Raw genomic sequence first — 12,986 nt, 5'->3', positions numbered from 1 at the left:
TTGTTTCTTGGCTCCATGTCCAGTGACACACACACACACACACTCTCACAGGGTGTTCATACACACAGGACCAGGGACCACCTGGACATCTTTGGCTTGCTCATGATTGATAAACCTACATGAAAACTGGATGGAAATTGGTCTCCAGCCTCTGGCATGGGGCCCCCCTTCACTGCTGGGGTCATGCATGATGTTAGTTCCCTCAGAGGAATGGTGGCCTCATGATGGAGGCTCAGAACTATCAGCTGTGATTAAAAACACACGTCTCCCCAGTGGCTTCCTAGTGCCAAGAGCTTCTTCTCACTGCTCAAACTTTCAAGCTGCATGGCTGTGAAAAATGGGGATGTTTGCCTTTAAAAACACAAAAGAACCTTAGATGTAAAAAGGATTAGTGGAAGCTAGAAGCTCCAAATCGCAGCCAAATACACAGTGCTGTACCACTGGTGAGACAATGCCAGGTCATGGGCAGCCCTTGGTGACTTGCTCAAAGGACAAGCTGGCTATTGGAGACTTCAGGGCTGCGTCCGCTATGGCACAGGGAAAATCCTGCAATATAGACTCAACTGAGTTTTCACTGAAAAAATAATCATCCCAGCTCTCAAATACACGTCACACTAGCCAGAAACTGCAAGGAGCAAAGAACATAAAATACGAACGATTTGGGAGCAACTACAAATCTGATCCTGTCCCAGGATTTCAGGCCAGCTTAAACTGATCTCCTGGTGGACTCAGAATAACGTGGCACCTGGACTTCTTATAAAAAATGAAAGAGAAACAGCAGCAAACAATCTTCACCTCAGTGACAACCTGAGAAACCCTTTAAGACATTTTACCTGCCAACGCTGCACTTTTCAGTAAAGTGCAAACCTGCTGGAAAAGGGCAGCGCCCTTAACAGCTTCTAGTAACAATCCTATGCGACGGCTCCTCAAGCTTGGGCCCCCTTGTACAAAGATTCATTGTCTGGTACTATGTTGCTGATGGCTCTGTCTTCAGAGTATCCTGGAGACTAGAACAGGCAACGGCGTTGACATGGCAGACGTGTCCAGCAAAAGAACGTAACAACCTAGAGTCTTCTTTATCTGCAGCTGTCCTCCCATAATCATTGGCTGCATTTTCACTGCACAATCTTTTCCACCACTGTTTTCCCTGGTTTTTAGATGGATGCTCTTGATCCCCTGCTCTCCTTGTTTCCAGTGTCTTCTGCACAGACACTAAGCTCTCCAATGTGTGACTCAGATCCTCAGCTGGTGTAAATTGGCAGAGCTCCATTTAAGTCAATATGGGGATGCTGATTTATAGAGCTGATGATCTGGCCTTGGGTCACCTGATAACATTAGCTGCTGCTTTGTATCTGAGAAGTGAGGGGTTTATGGCTGCTGAGTCTATTCATAACTGCTGAGTATGAACTGTAACTGATTTTCACTGGCAACCAGATGTGTTGTTTTTACTGATGAGACCGATACATGGGCTGCAATTGTTAGTGCAAAGGCAGTGGGTGCTTTATTTTGTGGTCAGTGACAGTTCTCTGCAGACAACTTCACTTCATTATTTACTGCCGGTCGCCAATTAGCTTCTTTGCCAGAGCCCTGTGCCAGTACTCATCATCAGATGTTCTTCAAAACATTTAAAGATGTTTGCTTCTGATCCAGTTGTAGAATTTTGTCCACAACTTTGCCCCTGGCTACCAATCAACACACTCCATTACATTAATATTAGTTATTTAATCCTGGCACGTAACTTAATTCAATCCTTTATATCTATTTAATGGTTTATACCCAGGCCTGGCCAAAGCTAACTGATATGGAAGCGAGCTAGCAAATTGACATAACATTGGCATCCAGTCCATGTCATCATATGCCTCATATGTAATGCTGAAAAACCATACTGCAATGTGCAGTTTGAGCTTCAATTTGCCTTTGCAAGTATTTTCCTCATTTAACCCTGCAAAAGAAAGGCCTGCCCCTGGTGAAGAACATTCTTTGCCCCTTGGGATAGAACTGCACCCAGTTTTGGCTAGGAAACATCTTGAAATGTACTGCACGCTGAGGGTCTGTGTCATTGGGCAGTGGGTCTCAATCTTTCCAGACTACTGTACCCCTTTCAGGAGTCTGATTTGTCTTGCATACCCACAAGTTTCACCTCACTTAAAAACGACTTGCTTACAAAATCAGACATAAAAATACAAAAGTGTCACAGCACACTGTTACTGACAAATTGCTGACTTTCTCCTATATAATTATAAAATAACTCATAAATGATAAAATAAATCAATTGGAATACAAATATTTTACTTACATTTCAGTGTCTAATATCTAGAGCAGTACAAACAAGTCATTGTCTGTAGGAAATTTTAGTTTGCACTAACTGCCCTAGTGCTTTTTATGTAAAACTAGGCAAATATCGAGATGAGCTGATGTACCCCCAGAAGACTTCTGCGTACCCCCAGGGATACGTGTACCTCTGGTTGAGAACCACTGTCATAGGGCATGACCACCCTGTAGTGCCTCCTGCTGGCCAAACATGGTGCTGACAGCACTTCCTGACTCCGTTTCTTTCCTCAAGGTGGGTCTCCTCAGCTTTCCATACACTGTACTGGAGACACATCTTACCTCTCTGGCTAAGTCACAAACAAAACTTATACCATCCTAGGGTGGCACAAACATGAACTAAAAAGATTCTTCTACCCTTCATGGGCTTCTCTTCGGCCCACCCTCTGCGCCCTGTTCCCGCCCCTTTCTTGGCTACCTTTCTGGCTCTGGGATAAAGCACTTAGACCCCAGGCTGGTTCCCCTGGAGTCCCCAGCCTCCTAAATACCCTGGCTCAGGGCCTTCCAGAGCAGTCTGACCATTCCCTGCAATTCCACTCTCAGACTGATCTCTCACTGACCTTCTGTAAGGTCCAGGCGTCCACTAAGCTATCACCTGATCCTTCTTAGTTCCACCACCTCAGGCTAGGAAGCAGTTAATTAATTATGGTTACAAGCATGACTGGTTCTCCATTACCCTGCACCTTGTATCTTCATTTATGCCAGTGCAAATGAGTGAATAGTGGATGAAATCGTTGCTATTTCCATTTGATAGCATTGTATACTCACTTTGCACTGTTTCAGAGTAACAGCCGTGTTAGTCTGTATTCGCAAAAAGAAAAGGAGTATTTGTGGCACCTTAGAGACTAACCAATTTATTAGAGCATAAGCTTTCGTGAGCTACAGCTCACTTCATCAGATGCATATCGTGGAAACTGCAGCAGACTTTATATATACACAGAGAATATGAACCAATACCTCCTCCCACCCCACTGTCCTGCTGGTAATAGCTTATCTAAAGTGATCATCAGGTGGGCCATTTCCAGCACAAATCCAGGTTTTCTCACCCTCCACCCCCCCACACAAATTCACTCTCCTGCTGGTGCTTTCCCTGTTTGCTGTAGAGGGGAAAGCACCAGCAGGAGAGTGAATTTGTGTGGGGGGGTGGAGGGTGAGAAAACCTGGATTTGTGCTGGAAATGGCCCACCTGATGATCACTTTAGATAAGCTATTACCAGCAGGACAGTGGGGTGGGAGGAGGTATTGGTTCATATTCTCTGTGTATATATAAAGTCTGCTGCAGTTTCCACGATATGCATCTGATGAAGTGAGCTGTAGCTCACGAAAGCTTATGCTCTAATAAATTGGTTAGTCTCTAAGGTGCCACAAATACTCCTTTTCTTTTCACTTTGCACTGGTGCAAATGAAAACAGGGAGAATTAGGCCCAAAGGCTCTGATTTTTTATTTATTTATTTTTTTCAGAGTCTCAGCCTGACCTTCAGTACTGTGGGTGCACTTGTGGGTCCCAGTTCAACTCTCAGCTGTGACAATGTGCATGGTTCATTCACAGAGAGTCTAGCCCCAGATGAAGGACTCTGCTGAGGGGTTCAGCTGGCTCTAGTGTTGGACCACCGGCACTGAAGCTCTTTAAGTTTTCTATCCATGTGGTTCTGTGTCTGCCTAATAAGCTTTGATCAGAGACCAACTTCAGAGGTACACATTCCTCCTTGATTAAGGTCAAAAAGGATTGTCTGGACATGGAGGCAAATGCTGAAGAAACAACAACAAAGGGAAGTATTATTCTCTGGAGCTATCTTGATTTAAGAGGAAGGACCTGCTTCAGAGACAAAGGCTAGATTTGTGCAGCATAAATCAGTGGGGAAAAACATGCTGCTCTGATTTCTGTTTAGCCCTTTTTACTCTTCTGTCTCAAAACACTTAAGCAGCAGAAGAGGCAAAGCTCCCATCAGTCATCCCCTCCTCTCCAGAGCTGTAGGATTCTGTTTGCACACAATTCCCATTCACCGGCATAGGGATCAGATAGCTCCAGATTTGCACTGTGAAACAGGATCATCGCCAGAGCTTGTTGGGAGGAAGGGAACTGGGGTGAGGTCTGTAAACCCTTTGTAGAGGTGGATTCCACTTTGGGAGAGTCCCTGAAATGCCAATGGCAGGTGGAGGCAGAAAGGAAGGCTGTGACCAAGGCCAACTGCTAACTATAAAAATAACCAAGGCAATTACAGAATAGGGAACAGCTACAAAATGAGTAGGAGGCAGCAGCAGGGAGTACTGTTTAGGTGGAATTAACCACAAGGTTTTCAGTCAGAAACATTGAGCTGATAGTCACTGTATGACTCCTGCTTCACAGGTTTTCATGTGAGGATATTTTTGCATAGGGATATTAATATGCATTCAGAGGGCTATTGAATGTGATGTTATTTAACATTTGCAAACAGAACCATGGGTATGTGGGTGATTGCACAGGGCTTACTGAAGTGCATAGTGGGATAATTGTCCATGTGTGGTTATTTACTGCATAGGACTGGCAAAGCAGTTACATGCCAGATAGAGACAAGCAGACTTTCTCCAACTGTGCGGATCTGATATCTGACAACAGAGTCTGAGAATCAGCGACAATGATCACTTGGGAAACTGAGGTGCTATCCCTCTGTCTTTTCTCTGCAGCCATTGCTGTCTAAACACTGGAACTAAATTGTTTCAGTGATGCACTTTTAAACAGTGTTCACCATTCCGAATGCCGTGGCGACCACCCAGAGTTCATCATCTGGTTTAAATTTACCTCATGAAAGTCAAAGGGCCTTTGCCAGAGGAGCTTAACAGACCTGCTCTGCAGTTTTCTGGCACCTACTAACTGTTATGGGTTATAGGGAATTATTCACGCTGTATGACATTTATTATATGGACTTCTTAAAATGCTTTGATTACAGTATTGTGTTATTACAGCATCACATTTACAGCGCTGCAAGGGCTGGGTTCTTGGAGCTCTTTCTAAAACCCCCTTTTCTAGCTGGAAATCAAATGTCTTTGCACAGAGTGAAGTATTGTTTGGAAGCAAAATAACGTGGAGGATTTCTCCCCCAAAGACCTTTTTCTGGTTGGCTGATATTTGTAACCCCCGTGCTCCCAAATATAGGATGTACAGCACTCAGGCTAGCACGGCTTGCCCCTTGAAATAGATACCATCTCTTTCAAAATGACTCTGGAGAGGGCTAAATTGTAGTTTATTATCAGATGTGGTTTGAACTGTGAGAAGGAACTAGAGTTGTCAACATTGTATTTCAAAAATAAGGGTCTGTTTTCTTAGTATCCCTTTCTTACCCCTCCTGATATTTATTAATTATTAATAATGAACAGTACTCACCTACATTCATTTCTTGCTGCTCTTTGCAGCGCTCAGCAACTCCTGATCTTCTTGTACAGAGATGAAAAAATAAGGGACTGTTGGCAACCCTACTAGGAACTGAAGTTTATAGGTAGCAATAAACTATTGGGTAACTAACAATCTGCTCCATGAGATCATATCAATCAATACTCTGTATTGGTTCCACAATTCAAATGGGCCCTTCTTCCTTTCCTTCTCCCACCTCTCCCCACTAGATAAGGTGATACCATACATTTGCCATGCACATGCTGCCTTGAAGCTCACCTTCCATTTTATTCTTACATGCAAACGGGTTCTTGTGCTAGCTGCTATCACAGACATGACTCCTAGGTTTATATTATGCAAATAAAGATTGTTGTGTTTTAATTAAACAAAACAAAGGGACACATTCAGCTCAGACATCACTCCTGATGCCTAACCTTCCCTGCCATTAAATCACATGCCCCCTAGTGATTCAGCAAGAATTGCAATTTATTGTTTAATAAGCATTCCCTCAGGAATGCGTTTCAGCTATGCCCCAGCCTAGCCTTCCACTTGTGGGGGCAAATCAGGTATCTGTCCTACAACTCCTATTCGTACCCACAATTGATGGTAGGTGCAGAAAAATATGGGTGCAGTTTTACAGGCACAAATTGTACTTTCTGGGTCTTAGAAATTGTTATTCTTTGTCTGTAACCATAGCAGTAATGTTTATATGTGCTGTCTGTGTACATTAACAGATTTAACACTCACTCATTTCTGCTAAGGTAATGATCCAGCTATTCTGGTCTCTCTGTAACTAAAGTAGAAGTCTATGAAGATCAAAGTATGTTCCACACATTTAGGGCCTGATCCTTCAAGCCTTTAGTCATGGACATCTACTCGTGAGAAAGATTTGCAGGGCTGGGTCCTTAGATTATATTTTCACCTTCTCCCAGTTGAAGGAATTGATGGTTTTGCTTCTCTGCCTTCTGAATCCAGCTGCATTGCAGCTTGCCTGGGAGTAACTGTTACAATGAGTTATTATAGTTTCATACAGTTACAGAAACTGAACGACTCAGTAAAAAGAAACCCATTTTACATGTCCGTGTTACGCCTTTTACTGAGTGTTTGCGATAGCTGCCAACTGCATTGCTCCTTTGTATGGCATCAATGCTATATTTTGTGTGAATGGAAAAGTCATTAGAAATCACGTTGATGGGAAACCTGCAGTAACTGGGAGCCCTAACTTTTCAATACCTCTTTTAATCTAGAAGAAGCAGACCTTGATGAGTTGTGTGAGCATGTGTATTTATAAATGATATATTTTGGTTGCTTCACCCACAAATGAAATTACAGCCTTTTTTGGGGTTGAGGAATGTACTGCCCAGGTACAGCAGCACCAACATTACACAACAGTTGAGAAGAGGGAGTGAAAAAAATGTGGCCACTTGAAATTCACCAGGGAACTTAGGTCAGCCAGGGGGTTAATTACCCAAGGCAGAATGTAGCCAGTTACTTAAGTCATATACCACCTGCCCAGTGCTGAGGGGCTCATGAAAATCTACTGTAATACAATATTAACCTGTTTCCTTGAGCAGTGGAGGGAGGAACTGATCTAATGAATTAGGCCAGATTCTCCACTGCCCTGCATCTCTGGCAGTTATTTATAGCAGTTCAAAATGTGTATAAAAGGCAGCTAAATCAGAATGGTAATGGTTTACTTCCCCCTTTGCACTGCTGTAAATGATTGCATAAGGTGCAGGGCAATGGAGAATTTGGCCCAATCTGCCTAACTGGTCAATGCCTAATTTCTCCATGGCCAGAGGTCCCAATATTGTATGTGAATTAACCTGTGCTGTGTTATGCAGAAGGTCAGGCTAGATGATTGTAATGGTCAATTCTGTCCTTAAAATCTATGAATCTATGACCTCCAAAACACTCAAATCCGCAAACATTGCCTACTGGGATCCCCAAGCCGCCAAGTCAATGCAATTTGTATATCTGGTCAGGCACACTCACTCATTCTCCTCTGGGACCTTCACAGTTAAAGGGTTTTGCAAACACATGCCAATGCTGGAATAGGGAAGAAAAACAAAACCACTCCCAGGCTGTTTAAGCTGAGTGCTGATAAAGACAGAACAGGTATGAATAATTTTTCAATTATATAAAGTTTGAATACGATGGACATTTTTTACGATTGAAATTTCCACTAGCACACACCTTTGCTTGACACCCTATTCTGTACATGCACGGACATGAAAAACTCAAGACAAATTAAATGGATATATGATTATTACCTGTCAAGGAAATTCCATACAATTAACCACATCACTACATAAAGTAGTGAAACTCTATAGCTATGAAAGTCCAGTTCATGTACTGGGCAACACAGTACTCTCAGAACCTTACACTTTAACTTGTGCCAAGTTTATTCCTGTTTAGATTTGTAGGAATCATGTGTACTTCAACATGCTCTGGGCTTGAGTCCCCTCTTGTTTATACTCATGTAACTTCATTAACTTCAGTGGAGTCACTCCTGATTTACCTCAGCATGAGTAAGAAGGAAGTTAGACTCAAATCTGGGCCAGATTCTGTGATAATCTAAATTCATTCAATATAGCTATGCTGCTGTAAATCAGGAGTAACTCTTTACACCAATGGAGTTATAGCCATTTACAGTAGGTGGACCAGATTTGGACCTGACTCTCCTCTCATCCATGCTAGTGTAGATGAGGAGTAATGCCATTCAAGTCAATGAAGTAACACAACTGTATAATTGGTGTAAATGAGAGTGGGGGTCAGGCTCAATGCCTGTTGATATGGACCTGAATGCTGCGAATTTAAACAGGCACAAAAAAACTCAGCACATTAGGGTTGTGGTATTTCTACCAGCTGAGGCTTGGTGTCTATTTACAAATACAGAGAATATAAATGTGTGTCACACTACTGGATGGTTAATTGTATGCAGTATATTTTATCTTTGAAATTACAACTACAATTAAAATCCAAAGAAATCTTTTGTACATTTCCCACAGAAATAAACCAATGCTCTGAAACCAAGAAATAATTCTAAATCTGAACTACCAATGGGCTAATAATAGGTAACAGTAGGTGCACCCCATGTGTGGGTGTGTGCAGATGTGTACTGGTGTCTCTGTGTTTAGATCTGCACCTGCTCCCTCTGTGTGTGTGTGTGTGTGTGTATTCGGTGAGTGTTAGCTCCAAATCCCAGCGTGTGGCACAGTTAGACGCTGCACTCTGTAGCGTTTTGTACGAGACAAAGGGAAACAAACCCCAGCTTCTTTAGGCAGCAGCGGTGAGCGTTTTCAAGGAGCGCCCGATGGGCACCCAGTGCAGGACAGTGGGGTGGGAGGAGGTTTTGTTTCATATTCTCTGTGTGTATATAAAGTCTGCTGCAGTTTCCACGGCATGCATCCGATGAAGTGAGCTGTAGCTCACGAAAGCTGATGCTCAAATAAATGGGTTAGTCTCTAAGGTGCCACAAGTCCTCCTTTTCTTTTTTCTCCAGCCTCTGTTCGTCTTTCAGGTGCCGCCGGACTCCTTGTTGTTTTTGTGGCTACAGACTAACAGGGCAACCCCCTGGTACTTGTCTCCAGCCTCTGACGCTCACTCTCCCGCTCCCAGCCTTTTCGCTGTCACGTCCATGCGGACTCTGGCTTCACCCCCAGCTCTGCGAGCGGGCAGGTGCGCGGCTGGCTCCGGGCAGCTATTTCTAGCCACGCTCTGTCTCCGACGGCGCCCGGCCACGCTGGAAAGCCGCTGATGAGCCCCGGCTCCAGCAGCCCGATGCCCGGGTGGGTGTGACCTGGCCGGCTGGCCCCCCGCCCTGTGCCAGCCCCTCTCCCCGCAGCAGCCCCGCTTGCTGCAGTGTCGAAGGGGGAGGGGTCGGCTCCTTCCCCCGGGCCCCGCGCCCGCGATGCCGGATTAAATGCGGCTGACGCTGCCCCAGCCCCTCTCAGTCCAGGCCAGGCCAGCGGCTGGAGCGGGGTCCCCGGGCGCAGCACCCACCTGTACCAGCAGCACGGGGGTGTCCTCCGCCCGCCTTCCGCTCGGCTCCGCAGCCGCCCCTCCGCGCTCTCCAGCCGGCCGAGGTGAGTGAGGGGCTCCGGGGGCAGCAGGGCACCTGCAGGGCAATGCGCAGCGGTGGGCGCAGGGGTGACAGCTCCGCAACCAACCGGCTGGGCGGCGGGTCACCCCGTGGCTTTCGCTCTGTGCCCCAGCGGAGGGGGGGGGCGATCCCCGGTCCCCCCGGGGCTCCCCACCCAGTGACCCCCCCGCCAGCCAGAGGGAAATGATCCTAAAACCCCTGCGGCTCTCCAACCCAGGGCCCCTTGAATGATCCTGAATCCCCTAGGAGGTCCCCACCCCAATGCCCCTTGCCAGCCAGAGGGGAATGATCTTGACTTCCCTAGGGACTCCCTCCCCCAGTGGCCTTTGCCAGCCAGAGGGGATCAATCCTGCTACCGGCTCCCTGTGCCCAAAGTTCCCCACACCTTTGGCCCCTTCCAGTGTGGAACCCTCCTTGCCGCCTAGGAGCTGCCCACTCCAAGTGGCCCTGCCTCCTGCTCCAGCCAGAAGGGAACAACTAGACTGTAAGTTCTTTGGGGCAGCAACTGTCTTTTCGTTCTGTGTTTGTACAGCACCTAGCACAAAGGGGGTCCTGGTCCATGTCTGGGACTCGCAGGTGCTACCACAAGGGTTCTCAATCCAGCATGTTCCCTACTACCCCACTTCCCACCTCCCTGCTTGTCAGGGTACACGAGCTGTCCATGTCTTTGCCCTGTTGGTAGGTGTTGGATGTAATGGACTGGGCTAAGAACCAGGCCGGACACAGAGAGGATGGTGTGATGATGAGTTGTTTGTATAGCACCAGCCGCATAGTGGACACTTGTACATGGTGTTCATGGTGTCAGGGGAATGATATGGGGGAGGGAATAGAGGTGTATGTCTTAGAAAGAAAAGTTGCTTTTAGCTCCATCCTCTCCACTCCCCCACGTGTGCCTGCAAAATGTAGGAGCTGCTGTCTGCCTGATCAGAGACCCTAGCCGTTGCAACCTTTCTGCTCAGTCTGACACCCAGGAAAGCTGGGGAGTTTATAAAGAGTTAGTCCAAGTTAATTCTCAGGGGAGCTGAGCCCCAAAATGATGCTTGGAGGAGCAGAAGCCCTCGGGAGCCAAGACACGGCATGGTACTCAGAGGGAGTGGGAGCTCACAGGGGCTGAGACTTGGCATGCCACTGGGAGGGTGCAGGAGCCCACGGGAGCCAAGCTCAAGCAGAGGCTTATAGGAAGCTGGAGCTCCCAGGAGGAAAGACCTGACATGGTATTCAGAGGTAGCAGGAGCTCATGGGATCTGAGATCTAACACCATGGTCAAAAGGAGCAGGAGCTCCCAAGGGACAGGTCTGGAGGCATCACCGAGAAGGGGTGAGAGGTGAGTTCCCAGGAGCCAAGTCCTGGCCCCAGAGCTCAGGAGCAGAGTCCCAGCATCTCTCCTGCATTAAAAACTGCTTGAGTGAGAAGAAAGAAATGATGCAAAGATCCAAAGAATGAAGTACCCAGTCAGTGGGAATACAGTGTGAAGGAAAACCAGAGAGAAGGAAGGAAGGGTCCAATGGGACATGACCCGCACAGATTTTTCCTGTTTCCCCTGAGACCTGGGCATGCCCAGAATCAACTTTCTCCTCTGCCTCCCCACCCTATGCTCTGCACCCAGATTCAGATCTAAACTGCAGCAGTCCAGGGCCCCCTCTTTCCTTCCTGTGTGGAGTGCTCTGCGCTGGGGATGTGGTGTTGGAAATAACGGAGCATGCTCAAAAATCTGTATGTTGCAATTTAAGAATAATGTGGGGGCCCACTCTGTCTCTGAAAAACTTTTCAGCTCTTTTTATATTCATATTGGAGATTATGCTCCAGTAAGCTGTTCCCAGTTGCATGGGTGACTGATCTTACACTGTACATGTTCACCATCAGCCTGTATTAGGAAGTTTCCTGCAGATACTATCCAGAATCTGATTTGACAATGAGGTATACAAACTGATATACATGCCTTGATGTAGCATACCAAGCATTAGAATGTCTGGATTGTCTAACAAGATATGCACATAATTGTGCTCTTAATTTGTTTGCACTGTTACTGCAGTCATAATGCAAACTGGATAATTGCATAGGCAGATGATAATTATTTATATTTGCATAAGCATGCAATCATGATAATTATGCAGGAAAATTAGGCATTCAGTTGTGTGCACATTTCACACAGGCAATTATGCAGCTAACTCGTTTGGAAAATTAGACTGTTATACCTTTGTAATATCTGTACTAACATGCAATAATCTGAACTAAGCCAAATTAAGCAGATGTGGAAGATGAAGTTATTTGCTTTTTCCCATTGTGCAGGATGGAGCAAGGGCAGCATTTGTGATGGTGCAGAGAATCATTGGGGATTCATCAGGAGGCTAGCATGCAAAGGAACACTGTAAATAAAGCGACATGGGGGAAGAGCTCCTGGGACTAATACAGGTTTACTTGGGCCACAGCTGCCGGGAAATGTATCAGTTTAATATTGAGAATGTAGGGCCTATTCGCACTAAGGAAGCCAGTGGGACTTCTGCCTCATTTGAGCCCCAACTGCACGTGGGCTAAAGTTGTTACACTAAAATTCCCTGCAAAAGCTTCTCCTCACTTTACAGAGGAGCCTTTGATATATTTTGTAATAATAATAAGAATTAATAATAGGCACTGAACATGTAATTCAGAACTACCGTTACAAATTGAGTTTCAGAAACAGGTCCGAGTGGTTTATTCTGGGATGCCATTAGATTTGCCTTTGACTTGTGCAAAAACCCAGAGCAAAATCCTCCTCGCAGATCTACCTGGTAACTCTCAACTCTGATATTCTTCTCTCAGAGCATGGCTCAGTGAAGTGAATGGATCTTCTGCATCTGGAAGGCATGCAGAAGATCTTGGTATTTTTGGTAAAATGACACTTTGTGTCTAAGCAGCCAGGCCCTTACTGCATTCAGCTGGAAATGTTATTCAAACACTTTCATAAATTCCATGAAAAGGAAGAATTAAAAAACATTTAATCAGATTAGACAGGCTGGATCTTGGGAGTTGCCTTTAAAGATGCTTTTGGAGCTAACTAGGCTGCACTTGCAGGCAGTTTGTGGTCCTAGATGGGGCTAGTGCTGTGATTGCTCCTATCGCGCTATTTCCCTGGAGGTTTGCAGCAGGGGTTGAAGGTTTTCAAGGGAAGTCTTTGCTTAAATCGTTTAAAAGTTTCCAATAGGGGC

General features: G+C 45.7%; 1 protein-coding gene across 1 annotated transcript in view; it reads left to right on the top strand.

Moving 5' to 3' along the window:
- The first annotated feature begins 9,619 nt into the window (after nt 1-9,619).
- Nucleotides 9,620-12,986, top strand: part of MATN4 (matrilin 4) — a 29,106-nt gene continuing 25,739 nt past the window's right edge. Inside the window, exon 1 of the mRNA XM_073309027.1 lies at nt 9,620-9,784. The gene's annotated coding sequence lies outside the window, so the exon portion shown is untranslated. The remainder of the gene's footprint in view (nt 9,785-12,986) is intronic.

Source organism: Lepidochelys kempii, chromosome 13 (genome assembly GCF_965140265.1).
Source record: "Lepidochelys kempii isolate rLepKem1 chromosome 13, rLepKem1.hap2, whole genome shotgun sequence".
NCBI classification, from domain to species: Eukaryota; Metazoa; Chordata; order Testudines; family Cheloniidae; genus Lepidochelys; species Lepidochelys kempii.
This window is presented reverse-complemented; position numbering and strand designations above follow the sequence as displayed.